The 15086-nt window shown below is 31.0% G+C and overlaps 1 protein-coding gene across 1 annotated transcript in view; it reads right to left on the bottom strand.

Annotated features, from left to right (window-relative positions):
* Positions 1-15086, bottom strand: part of LOC107173255 (puratrophin-1) — a 186078-nt gene that overhangs the window by 141993 nt on the left and 28999 nt on the right. The gene's annotated exons all lie outside the window — the stretch shown is intronic.

Raw genomic sequence — 15086 nt, 5'->3', positions numbered from 1 at the left:
ATATTGAAAGTCTAGTTGAAAACAATGATCACGATCGAAAACATTGTCACTGGTTTTCTCGTAGAGTTATGGTCATTTTTAAGATTAGAAAAATATTGTAAATTATTGTAAGTTCAATCAGACGGTCGTGCTTTTTTTTTTGCCAAAGATATTCCATGGTAATGTATATTCAACAATTATAGTATTTTACAAAACTGCAAGACTTATGTACACAAAATATTGCCTTAAAGGTTCGACGAAAAAGTGTGTCAAATTTGTATACAAATGTGAAATGACTGTACCTACATCAAAAAAGTGATTGTAATAAAATGCAAAAAAAAAATGTAACTTTACATCACGTTTATCCCGTTCAACAGTTCCGTTCTCACGGATGGTCAATATCAAGTATTCACATCAGGTGTAATAAAAAAAAAATTAACTTGAGGAATATCAGATGAACTATAAAGCTGGCAAAGTTCTCGTAATATTCCATTGTTGCAGTACATTGTTTTATGGGGCTATTTGTTTAATATAATATTGCGCTAAATATCTCTGCCAAAGATCACCGGTTGGTGGGTTGACACAATAGTATCGATTGGCCTATAAAACGCGTTTGTCGTGTGTATTCTAACCTTTAATCGACCCGGATGAATTTGGACTTATACTTAGCTCTCCCGCGAGATTTGGACCATGCGCGCGATGGTCACGAACTGCCGTATATATAAACAGGCCGGAGGTCATCGTTGCTTCTTGTCGGCTTTGTTGTGTGTAATCCATAGATAGGGACAGATATTATATTATAGTGGAGACTTTGTTGGAAAAAATCGTTATTGGGAGATATTCGTTTGGTCGAGACAAAGACTAAAACCCGCAGCGAGACGTAATAAAACTAACCATATATATATATATATATATATATTTAGTTTGATATAATTTTAATATCATTACCTATACTATGTTATTTTCGTCGTTGTCCGCTCGAACACTAAAACCCATCTGTCGAAATGTCAAGGTCTCTTGTACAGATTGACATGACCCCGCGGGATGAGCTAAGAGGATCACTAGATGTAGACACTGGTCAAAAACAGTACTTACCTACTTAAGTATAATGTAATCCTACATGAGAACATGAGTAAGGAGGCCGCACCGTATCAGACACTATCATCGTGATTATAATATCCACATGATAGAACACGATTTATAATGTAAAATAATCATTGAAAGTGGTTACCTGTAGATGGGTTTTGTCGGTATGATGATTAGATATTATAATTTTTTACGCAATAAATGTTTTTTACACTTAATGACCGCAATTATCTAAATAGACCAAGTATTATACTAAAAATGTAAATATGGCAACAATAATATACCTACGCCACCCAAGCACAAATGAATATCAGCTGTATATGCATACCACTTTTACAGTTTCAAAACAAACAACATGTATCTATAAATAATATACCATTATAAATTAGAATACTTAAAAACCGAAACTATAGATACCTATTAGGCATATACGTTATTTAATGATTCTTTAATTTGTATAGACTTTTCGTGATATAGGTAATAAATATCAAATACTATTTAAATTGAAACGGTGTTTTCTTCATAACATCTACAAATACTCGTATAAAATATATTGAGCTTTTTATCTAATTTTATGAATATAAACTACATATTATAAAAAAATGTAGATTCGTAATCGATCAGGATGTGAATAATTATGTTATAATAATACAGGGGGGACGAGTCGTAACGATGATGGAAAGTTGAAACAGTTATTAGCTGAGGAAATAATAAAATATGTATACCCATTATTAATTATTATATTATACAAGCCGCAGTAATTGAAATATTTCAGACATTACGAATATTCGTGTGAATACGATCTGACGAGAGTGTGCAAAAGTGAAGAGTTGAATGAAAACGGTACACTTATATTATTATACTTGCAGGACAGAAAAATGCGAAAACCGGTAAGGTGAATACTACGACGGGGCCACTCATCGCGGCGGCGCGCACGCGTGTGTGTGAATGAATCATTCAAGAACTTCGCCGGCGCAGCAATGTTACGGGACACTATAATATAAAATAATAATAATAATAAACGGTATATTATTATAAATTATATTTACTTAGCCTCGGCGAGCGCATTATACAACAACATTATTATTCAGACGACGACAGAGGCGGCGGCGGCGGTGGCACAATCAATTATTCAAATATTAGCGACTGTTTTATTTTCTTTTTACTTTTTGCGACTGCCGCTGCAACGAAAACGAAACGTGCGCACACGAGCGCACACGAGCGCAATATAATATAGGTATGATATAATAATGTATAAACTACATAATATGTATATTATACCGCTGCGCCCATGTTTCCGCCGTATCCGGTAGGTTTATTTATTTACCATTATTATTGTTTTCCCTATAAAATAATATATTTCCACGGGCTGCGGCGTACGTATATCTCGCGTATGACTACGATAATGATAATAATAATAATAATAATTGTGTACGGTTTGCGCGAACCCATAAATCGTCCGAGCCGGGTGGTGTCGTGTGGGAGGCGAGTGATACGTCAAATTGGACGAGAGCCGACGACGACTGCGGGGGAGAGCTATGTACGCGTACCTACTTATATATTATACTACGTATATACTTAGGTATGTATTGGTAAAGTACATATTTTATACATTGCATATACGTACTATATAAATATAATATAATACAATGTATAAAATATGCTTTGACTCGCGCCCGGTTTTTGCGTTACACCCGTCACCGGCCGCGTGTCTTTAGTGTCTACGCAAAAGTATAAAAAAAGAATCGACGACGATATATTATTATAATACGAAATAAATAGATACCTCACAAGTATTTTATACCTAATATGCGCGTAGGTGTAATGATATTATTACCATCGCATTATATATTATTCCTAAATACATATTATACCTACAGGGTGATTATAATATATTATGTAAAACCACAGCCAATACCCGAGAAGATACGAGGAATTTAAATGTTAAGAATATATTATAGGTATACTTGGCTAACTATCGTGGTAAAAAGGACACACATTCATCACGAACAACCATCTCATGACAAAAAAAAACTACCCATATGCGAAACGTGACGAGGGGTCTACACAGTCAACACATTTACTAAATGTCGTCAAAAATACGAAGACATAAGAAAAAACACCATACATCACAACAGATCGGAGACGGGAGAAGCACTAGGTTAGGACCCATCACAATCAACTATCAACATCATACAATTTATAAAAAAAACACAATTTTATAACTTAATTTAAGCTCGCAAAATTACAATGTAACCAGTAACCACAACTATGTAAACTAATTATTAGTTAAATGCAAAACTATAATGGCCTGAGCATGTAAAGATAAAAAAAAAATTAATCGTAGAAAATATTCCTTATTATATTATTTTCTTAGATATTGCGACTGATTCGTGGCAAAGGCAATCCGTCCTACAGCAGTTACGACAATAATATTATGCCGTAATGATTAAGGCGGAGGTCTTCATGCACTAAAAAACCTCTTAGTGTATAATACAATTGCATGCTCTATTTAAATTACTAAATATACTCTCAATAAACGCATTAAAATATTACATTAATTTTTAATTAGTTTTTAAGCAAATTAATTAAGCCCTCGCCTTGACTGGGAAAATCCGTCTCAGTTTCATTAATTAATAAATAATTATCAAAAATTTAATTTTGAACTACCTCTTTATACATTTATTCAGATTAACTTACCTATAGTTTTTGTGATTAATTATAGAAATAAATTCTATTGTCATTTTTTCCCTAAAATAATTAACTACTATGCATAATCATAATTATAATATTTTATCAACGGAATAAAATTCCAATTTACAATAATATAATAATGACATAATATATACCTATGTTAGTAAATCTACAAAAAAAGAACTCAAATTATCATTGTTTCAAAATGTTTTATGAACGAATATTGTATTGTAAGCAAAAACATGTATATAGTATATACACTCATAACTGGAAACCAATAAAATATGAACTTGTAATAAATGAGTGAAAAAAGTGTCAAATACGCAAAATATGCTGGAATAAAATTTAAAACAAGACTTCATTATATAGCCATATAGGTAGGTACGCAAGGTAAAAAAAATTGTATGTCACTTTGCCACATTCTCAACTGCTATATTATAAAAATAATATTCCTATCTCCTAAAAATCATATTAGCTCCAATTATGTGATATAAGTGTATAATTATATTTACACACTGTATGAGCACGTATACTTTTTTATAAGTATTATAAAATATGTACTAGATAGATATCAATTGTCTTCAATATTTTTTGACAGCTATCCATCTATTATTTAATAGGACCATAAAAATCTCACGGTCCGTATTTTATACGCGATTCACCAAGCACCCTCACCCTTTTTTTCTTTAATAATATCAATTTTTTAAAATCTGATCTTGGAATTTTTAAATAGAATTAAAGTGTGTCTTTAATAAAGACTATATTTTCAAATTCTTGAGATTTTTCATACTAATGCTTTTTATTTTCCAGTACAGAAACCAACTTCCTTATTTTTTTCAAATGAGAGCTCTCCTTTTAAACTGTAAGTTATTTAGTAGGTAGATAATTTTTCTGAACAATTTAACGTATCAAATTCAAAATTCGTACAGTGGCTTTGAGTTAACTTTGCAATCTGAGAATAAATCCATGGTTATGGGTTAATAAGATATGGAATTTATGGTGTTTTCACAATTTTTGTCATTAATATTAATCTATATCAACATTAATAATTTGTAAAAATAGCTCAAATATGATAAATACCAGTTCCAATATACGTCTATCTTTATATTCTTGTGAAACCATTTTTAAGGACTAGCTAGTTCTTAGGGAAAACATCTTAGAAACTACTCATTTGAATTTTGAAATAGATACATCAGTTTTCAAAACCGTTTTTCTCTGAATGATTTGCAGAAAAAAAGTTCTTATTTGAAAAACAAAAGTTTGTTCTACAACAGAACACATATTAAGTAGTAAAGAGACTTTAAAAAACTTATCTTTGAGTATATTTAAAAATTCTAAAAGTCAGAATTTGAATAAATTCATTAATAAATTACAAAATGGGGCAAATAAGCATGTCAAGTGAATCACTCTGTACATAATGAAATAATGGAGAAAAAAGGTTAGCAACCATATTACTATAAAGTATATACGCATGTTATGCTGAAAATCTATTCAAAGGCTTCAAATAAAGACATGGTGGACAGCAGATTGAAGATCCCTGTTAAATATACTGGAGTATTATTTGAGGTATATAATGTAGACTATACGAGTAGCCTATAGGGCTATTGTACCTGTTAGCTTTTCACAGGATAATGGAAAAACAAGACGTCTACCCTATATTATATACGACTACCCTTTTTTGCATGTAAAGTATATATTATAAATGATGTACTCGTATATACATACAACTATGATGACTGACGAGGGTTGTCTTACATCGACAACAAGACTACCTGCTAAGATACGTCGTCACTTGACTTAGTCAAGTTGAAAGTGAGTTAAAAAGTCAAACCACACGTTTTTTCATTCATAAATCATGAGAAGTTTTGTTTTAATTATAAATATATACTATATTTAGCCGTAGTTTATTTTATATATAAGCTAAAAAAAAATGTTTTTGACATGGGACACACTATGACTAGGAACATTTTATTTTATTTCAGTATAGTTTATTATATAAGACTATACATACATGATTTGAATTTTCAGGGTTTTATTTTATTTTACCATACATTATACTTTGCTTAATGACCACGTCCCCAGGGTTGGACCCAAGAATTAAAAAACGACACCCGAGGGTAATAACTAAAATACAACATAAATATTTCATTATATATTGAATATCCTTAAAAAAAAATGGAAATTAATTCACTCGCGGTTACATTTTCTGCCAACTTTCTACATGCAAAATTATCTTAAAAATATTGTTATTGTAAATTAAAATATCTTATTTGTACTGTCACAACATTTTATAATACTATCAAAACATTTAGAGGAATTTTGACACTTGAAATTTTTGGTTATAATTACTTTTTGCAGTATTCTACCATCTTGTTTTTGATGATGAAAATGGCAAAACGTTTTTTGATCTGTTTTGCAACTTTAGGTACTTTAGCTATTCAATTCACACCAAAATTAATAAAGAAAATATTATGCCCATGGCTGAATCCTAGCAATTTCCTCACCCTAGGTCTGACCCAGCATTTTCCTACCTCTCATATAGATAATAACTTAACTTCAGAATATAGAAAAAAATATGGTATATAAAAAATAAAAATATTTAACAATAAAATAGAATAAAATTTTGATGTTTTATACATTATTGGGTCCAAATAACCATTTAACACATTCTCACCGAATGCCGTACATACCACAACATCCGATCAAGTCTCAACTTGCCTGAATCGCTTGCCAAAATACTCCACAATCATCCCAAAGCCATAGCCGTACACCATACAATTCATTACAGCAACAAACATCCAATCCAAAATTTAAAATTAAGTTCTCCTATAATTATGTAACTCGATTTAACATATAATGTAATCTAAATTTATGTAAACCCAATGGCCTATGCTGCCAAGGGTTCATTAAAGAAAAAAAAAATACATTTATTTTTAATAAACAACTTAAATTAAATTAAAATAAATGTTTTAAAAATGAACCAATGTCTAAATCTTAATAAATCAATTTTTGATGAAAAATTTAATATTTAAAAGATAATACTACAAATACAAATATATTTACAATAAAGTTATTTATTATTTTTGAAAAATATAAAATTTCAGTATATAGTTATAAAATTTAAATTTATTACCTTCGGTATAATTTTACATCGGTCAAATTATTTAGTTTTTCAATAATATAAGTAAACCGTGTCCTATGATTAAATAACATGATATTTTAATTCTCAGGGGCCAATTAATGTATTTTATTAATAATTGACGGAGACAAAATGTCCGTGAACATGGTTGTTTTGACGGGGACGAAAAATCGGAGGCGAACGTTATGGATTTCTTAATAATATGTAGGTATATAGATGAATTTCATTATTGTGAAAACAATATTGGGGATATATATCTATAAACCACGACGTGTATACAACGTTCTTTAAGCTGAAATTTTCAAAGCTAGCTAGCTAGCTCTTTAGACTTATTACCGAGTTTTAAAGACATTATATTATTATAACCGTTATTTCATCGATATTATGAAACACCTTCCTGTAGTATATAACTTTTAACTTGCCCGTCCTTGAGTTTTGAGCCTACACGTCTTCATAATATTATATCGTCAATGACCTCTCGCGGCGGTTTACTGCAGCTAATGACAACAGTTATACATCGAACATCGATGACACTACAATATTATAAAGCCATATTATAGGCGTGTAACACTTAACACTAATATCATCGAACGAATCAAATTTAATGATAATAATATAATCTATAGTTGCGCTTAGCGGACGCTAAACCCAAATCGTTAATTTTCATTTTTCATTAACGTTCAGGACACAACACGCATAGTTCGCGTATCATGTGAACGCGATCGTATCGGCTATAAACCGTCATTTTCATTATATATTATAATAATAATAATAACAACAATAATAATATTATACTACCAAACGCGCATACTAATAGGTTTGCACGGGAATGAGTCATGGGGTGTAGGTATATAATATTATACCTACAGCTATTGAATAATATATAGGTATGTCCGACGTCATATTATGATGCACGTCGTAGGTTGTTGAATGAGTCGATATGGACCCGCTGCAGCATTATATATTAGACCATTATTTATATTATTTGACACGTGCGTTTGAGTTTAAATAATATATTATAATATTTTAGTGCAACACTGCAATCGCATCGATACGGTTATGACGATGATTGCACATTTAGACGACTTCGGAGAAAGGAGCAAAATAACGATTAATTATTGAAACGTTCGTGAGACATGGTCGTCGTGGCTGTAACACAGCCGCGTTGTACACGGGATACCTAATAGCTATATTGAAATAATTACTCGATATAGGTATTATAAATATTAATGTTAAATACGCGTAGTATGATATTTTAATACATTGAATTTGTTCTACACTTTAAGCGCGACTGAAATAATTATTATGATTTATTAAAAAAAAAAAAAAAAACAACACATTATTATTTTATATCTTAATTGATAAACTACCGAGCTGATTTTCAATTAATTTCATTAATATTATTATGAAATTCACTACTATCGAAACACATTTTGTATATACAATAATCGATTTCTAGGAAAAATCTACCATCATATCGACAGTAAATCATGATGGCGACGATGTACGTAATTACTAATTATGTACACATACTGCAGTAATACAGCTTTGGCGTAGCAAGGAGGTAAGGCCAAAGGGGCCACGACCCCTCTCCACACTTCCGCCAGCTGTATATTTGCCACATACGAGATAACGTAGGAAACTTAAATATATTTAGTGCTTTTATAAAAAAATCTTTTGGAAGAATGAAAATTGTAGATCGGACTTAGACACAATAATTATATAATGTAACATTATGAGTAAGTATATAACTGTGATGCAAGTTGTTTGTATTAAACTAATCTAAATAAAAAATTGTTATGAAGAAGAAAGAGAAAAACTAAATATACCAACGAACCTGAAAAAATCATGTCATTCCTCAGAACAACCGAAATACACAAATACATTTAAGTAAAATAAATATAGTCAACAGCCATAAGCCTCAAGGTTCCCTTATTATTTTAATTAAATTGTCACCTAAAACATGTAATAGTATAATGTAAATTTAAGTATAAAGCTAATGGCTCATGTCGCCGAAGCTACAAAGATCAATAAAAAAAAAGTTGTTACAAATTTTATTTAAACTCTAAGATATTTTTAATATTATACCATATAGATTTAATAAGTTTACAAGTTCAGTGTAAACTATAAATATTTAATTTTTATAAGATTACTTTTATTGACGTCTCTTTTCAGAAATCTGTCACTGGATACAGTAGGTATCGACGCTCAAATTTATTCTAAGTTTGGTTCATTAACATTATTTATTTTTTACATTAGTTATTATTAAAAAAATGATTTATGTAGCATAATTTACGATCAATATAGAAGCCAAGTTGTAATAATCGCGTGAAACATAGAATTGATTGAATTCTGTTGACACGAACACACATGCAGTTACACTTCCAGGACTTTTCGACTGAATGAAAAAAAACTACTCATTAGCGCATCAAATCAATAAATTAGGAAAACAAAATTCTTGCGAAATACTACAATGTTATTCATGACTTTATATACAGTTTAGAAAAATTGGAAGAGGAGTAGCAAAATGAAACACCCAACTCCTGAGACATCTTTCGCGCACACACGGTGTACGAGTATATTAAAAAGAAAAAAATGTATGCATAATAAAGGGTGCGCGCCATAAAAAGTGAAATAAACTTTAAGTGTTTTAAACGGTCGTCTGGAACGAATGCGCTTGGAAAATGAATCGTAAAACGTCATAGTCCAACTTATATACACTCGCACATAATATAAATATAGCCAAATAGGTATATACAGCATACCAAGATCTTGTGTGTATACCGTAAGTCTGTATACGATATATTGTATAGGTATACAATAATAATGTTACAATATTATCGTACGGGCGAAGATCGCGTCGTTATTATTTCGCTCACATAAAGCATAATATAATAATAATAATATATTAAGTATAATATTTTAATACACCTATACGACGATCATCGTCGGCTCGCCAGAAATAGAATCTCTCCTCCGCGTGTAATATATTACAACTACCGGCACGGCTGCGCGGCGGTCGGGTTCGCTGTTCGAAAATCCGTCGGACCACATGACCCCAAAAACCTAGAGTGAGGGAAGGGGGTAGACGATGGTGGTGGTGGTCGGTGGTAGAGGTAGTAGTGGTACGAGGAACGAGCAGCGTTTAATGGTCCATAACCGAGGTGCTCCCGAAACATACGGACGAGGCGAGGGACTGATGAAGGGGCAGTGGGCGAGGGGTCGACGCACGTGGTATTTTATAATACGTAACACTGTAATATATTGTAATCGGTATTTTTAGTCGACGCATGTCAAACGGTATGGCCGCCCACTCCGTCTGTCGGTGCATAATAACAAAATACATTATATATAATATATGTGACTAAATATACGATATTCGCCGCCGTAAGGGATGAGGAGGTTTGTGGCGACGCTTCGCTGCAGATTTTACCGAACACCCTTCCAAGTTTCGACCACCCATATGACTGTAGGGCTCTATACCGTCAAATAGTAATAATAGTTCCGCGGTTGACGTTAGATATTTATGTTTTAGCCTTTAGGTTTCTGATTTCCCCCACGAAAAAGGGACAGAAAAATACTACATAATATATAATTATCATAAACATGACAGTCGATTTACAATCTATCTATATGCGTGTAATGAGAACTATATATAATTATGTACCTATATACTTATGCATATAGATATAGGTATATAATGTGAGAATACTTGCTATGTCGTGTTAGGGGTGGTTTAAAAGTGTAGAGCTATTGGTGTTGAACCTCCCCTCTTCGTCCCAAAGATACATAAATACATTTTGTATCGTTTAAGTATTAGTGTTCATTCAGTGGCATGTTTACAGGATAGGTCGATTAAGCCCGGGCTTGCCCAATTTTTATTTGACTTTTTATTAGTGTAATCAAAAGTAAAAATATTATTTTTAATATTAAATATGCGAATTTCCTTTCAATAAATTAATATATCTTTTTATTTTGTTAATTTTTAAGTTGTTTTTCCTTAAAAGTTTACAAAGAATTAAGACTGAAGTTATATAATATATTTCCTAGTATATTTCTCTGAGTATTAAATCAATATTCTTAAAAATCATTTGATTTTTAATATTCTCAAAAAAAAAAAAAAAAAATGTTAGGTCCAAAAAGAATAACAGCCAAAACTGGAAACCCAAAAATACACTATCTATGTCCCATGTGATAAGGACAAATCTTCCCCAATAGTTATAAATACATTACAGGAAAAAAAAACGGCTTAACCAATTATTTTTTGCTAAACACGTCACTGTATTCATTTATAAAACCATACGATATTTTATTCGCTTGTTGCTATAATCACTTTTCTTTGTGAAACATCTAATGCAGCGGGTGAAATCGTTTGTCGGGGTGGCTACGCTTGCAGCACATGCACGAAAAGCACACAATGCACGCAACGTGCATGTAAACACACACGCAAAACATCTAATGCGCCTTTAAAATAAAAAAAGTAATTTTCGATGCTTCACATCTGCCTGCAGGCTTTCGGTGACGGTCACTTAAAAAAAAAACATATTTTAATTTATACCACTTACAGCCCAAATATATTAGGCGTATATTTCTGTTTAAACCACCCCTACCTCTTTCTCCATGAAACCTAATTACGTTAATCTGCGTCGGTCCGTTATATATTTTTGACGTTTAATTTACAGTTATCGCGCACTTGAAATTCAATTGTGGCGCTGTAAGCTGTTGACACATTATAGATAATACATATATTATTATGTTAGATTGTGTCGGAAGCCAAAATTGTATTTCAGACAATCGGCTATCAACATATTCGTGTTAATATTTACACAACTATATAATGTAAAGGCTATTATTTTACATCGTTGTACAAAAAATTTAAGCCACGACAACAGTAATTACGTATTCACTAAAACAATTGATTTGCAGCATAACTTATTAATTTACCTATTACCGATAGGTAGGTACCTAAAGTTAAAACCTAAAATTCTACCTTAGTGGTTTAAAATAAAAGCTTTTAGTTTATGTTTCCGCGATCATCCTTGAAATTTTCTAAGTAAATACAAGTCAATACAAATCCGTATTATGTCTTACAAGCAAACTATATTCATATTAGCGCACTTTCATCCGTCTCGATTTTCGTTCATGTGTTTTGTGTGTATATAATCATTTTAATTGTCACTAAGTCATTAATGACGGTGATGCGACGTACAATTGACGTGTGTCAATCTACTCAAAGTAGGTAAACTAATGCGTTTGCGTTATTGGTTTTACACAAATCTAACGATTATTTTAAAGAATTCTAAGAAAACCCCCTCCTCACACAACAACTATTGAGGGATATCTATATAATTACATCACTAATATGATAACGTTTTATTGACATTAAATTGGTTAATTTAACAATATTTAATATTATAAGTCCACGCGACTATACGTAAAATATAGCAGTGGTAATTTGTATCACGTGTCACATTTAGATGTGTTTATGGTTTAAGTAGGTCATGTCAATTTGAATATATCGAACGTGATTAGGCAATACCTAACCAACACTATAGATTAATTCCTCCGTTTCAAACTCATAAAATATCACGTTTAAAAAACAATGAGAGCTAGGTATGTTCGAGGAGAATTACCTTTTATTTTTAATGTACAGTCTTAAAGCGTTTCAATCAACAATTAATGAAATAAACTTTATTGCCTAAAATTAAAACTTCTTTCTAACGTCTACACATTAAACATGTACCCATTGTACCCCGATTGGAATTGCCAATAAATATTATTCCACGCTATACACAAGTACTATACTGGTATTGCTGGTACTTCATAAGTACTTCATAAAGTAATTCGAATTAAAAAAAGTCCACTTTACGTTTATAGATTTGGGAGGCAATTCCGGGTACACTCAGTATAACAGAGTAATTAAAACTGCTAGATACATCCATATATATAATATAACAATAACAAAATAAAGCAGGTGATTTTTTTGTTGAAGAACACTATATTAATATTATTTTAAAATATTTTAAAATCATTTTAGGTTATACAAAACAAGATTTTTGGGAAAACTTAAATTTTTTTTTTTTTTTTTTTTTTTTTTTTTTATTAGCTATTAGTATACAACTATGACAGCTCGACTATTACAGAGATGATACATAAAACACATTATACATTAAACATTTAATACATATTAAATAATAAAGCCAGCATCCAATATAAAGGTAATTATTAATTTAATGGCGGTAGTAGATTTTGTATTAAGTATGGAGTGGATATTTAAGGGGATATCAAGAGTCTTAAGTTCATTAACTAAAATAATGCGTTTGAGTTGTAGGGCAGGGCAGTCAAGTAGAATATGGGATAAGTCACAAATGCATTCATTCAGGTGAAGAGTACAGAACGGAGAATCATTAAGAACTTAAATTTTTTTACCATTTATTTTCGTTATTTTTTTAAACAAATGTTAAAAGATGATTTAATAAACTATAAGTTTGAATGAGCGGATCGGATTCAGGGATAGGTACCCCGGGAAATGTTTAAACACTAATCATTTACTAATTGCTCGTCCGAAATGTCTTTGAAAAATATTCTGCTTTTCAATATGAAATTAAAAATGAAATTATTTTTCCGAAAAGATTGCTTCGTTGCAAGTAAGTTTTAACCGTGAACAAAAAAAGTTATCGGTTTTGATATTATATGAGTGATTTCGATAGAAAAAAAAAAATCACCAGGAATAATATTGAACATAATATTTTATAATATCTAGGACTAGGCGTCTAGGCAGTGGAATGTAGGAATTAGACAAGTGTAAGACGTGTATAATAGTGGATATGATATACAAATAAATTAGGCTCGGTGCTATACTATAAACGTGCGCAGCTACTATTAAACTTTCACGTTTGTTAATTATTAGACACGACAGTTCAAAACGTGTACCTATTTTTTTCTCCAACAAAACGTTTAGAAAATAGTTTTTCGTAGTGGATTATTTTATCGGACGGGGTAATAGATATCGCTGCAGGGTGGCGCGCACGACGACGGCTTGGCATATTATTACCTACACATCACGCAATCGCGCTTACTCCCGCAGTGGTATTACACATTCTAACATAATAATAGTATATCCTAAATAATAATAATATACACACTAAACGGTGAATACAGGGTGTAGTCAATGTCGGTCCGGAAGTAAACTGCAATTATGGCTGATGGACCGGAAAAATAGGTTGTATTTTATATATATATATATTATACAACACTTGTTGAAACAATTTTCAGAATTCCTAAATCGCACATTTTGTATACGTCGTCGTATCTTTAATAAATCAACATCAGTGTCTGAAGTGTGTCTTATAGAAGGTCTGTTGCATAATAAATAGTTACAACGAGCATAATATTCGACTCATAGATATTATTAAAGTATCATCTAAGCAAAAAATCACAAACACCCAATTAAACTAAATTATAATTTTAATTTCTGCTTTGAGAACGTATGCAACTATAATTGTCAATAAATTAATGATCCTAGTGAACATAACACGTTTATGTTCATACCTGCTTGGAAATAAAAATATAAGTACATAAGGAATCTGTAATTAAAACCGATAAAAACGGAAAATAATTAAATAACTTTTTTGATTGTTAGTCTTTTTTTAATAATAACATACAGAAGACCCGCAACGTGTTTAAAAACGAACAAGGTACAACCTACCAATTAGATCTTAAAAACTAACATTTTTTTAATCGCTTCTTTTATCTCTCATACAATATTTTTATGATTTATCAATATGTGTAGGTAATAGGTATATACAAATATATAATAGTATAATCCATATGCATTTCGTTAGACTTACATAATATTAGTATATATTTAATATATAATGTAAACTTAGACCGGCAGGACTCGACAACGCGCGTATATTAAAATATCGAAAAATAATAATATTCATAAAATCATATGATAATATTAAATAGGCACCTACAACATACAATACCATTAATAACATTCGAAAATAAAATATTATATACTAGGTGATATATATATAAATGCACGGACAGGAAAACGATTGGTAAAATTAACGAATTTGTGTGTCCGACTTTTAATCATAAAATATACACCCAAATAACAAGAACATAATATTATTTTTAATGTTTAGAGAACTGCGTCGTACCCGCCATGTGTTGTTGTCTC

Source organism: Diuraphis noxia, unplaced genomic scaffold, assembly GCF_037042655.1.
Source record: "Diuraphis noxia isolate RWA-SAM2 unplaced genomic scaffold, SU_Dnox_SAM2 contig0004, whole genome shotgun sequence".
NCBI classification, from domain to species: Eukaryota; Metazoa; Arthropoda; class Insecta; order Hemiptera; family Aphididae; genus Diuraphis; species Diuraphis noxia.
Note: the sequence above shows the minus strand (reverse complement) of the source record. Positions and strands in the feature narration are given on the sequence as shown.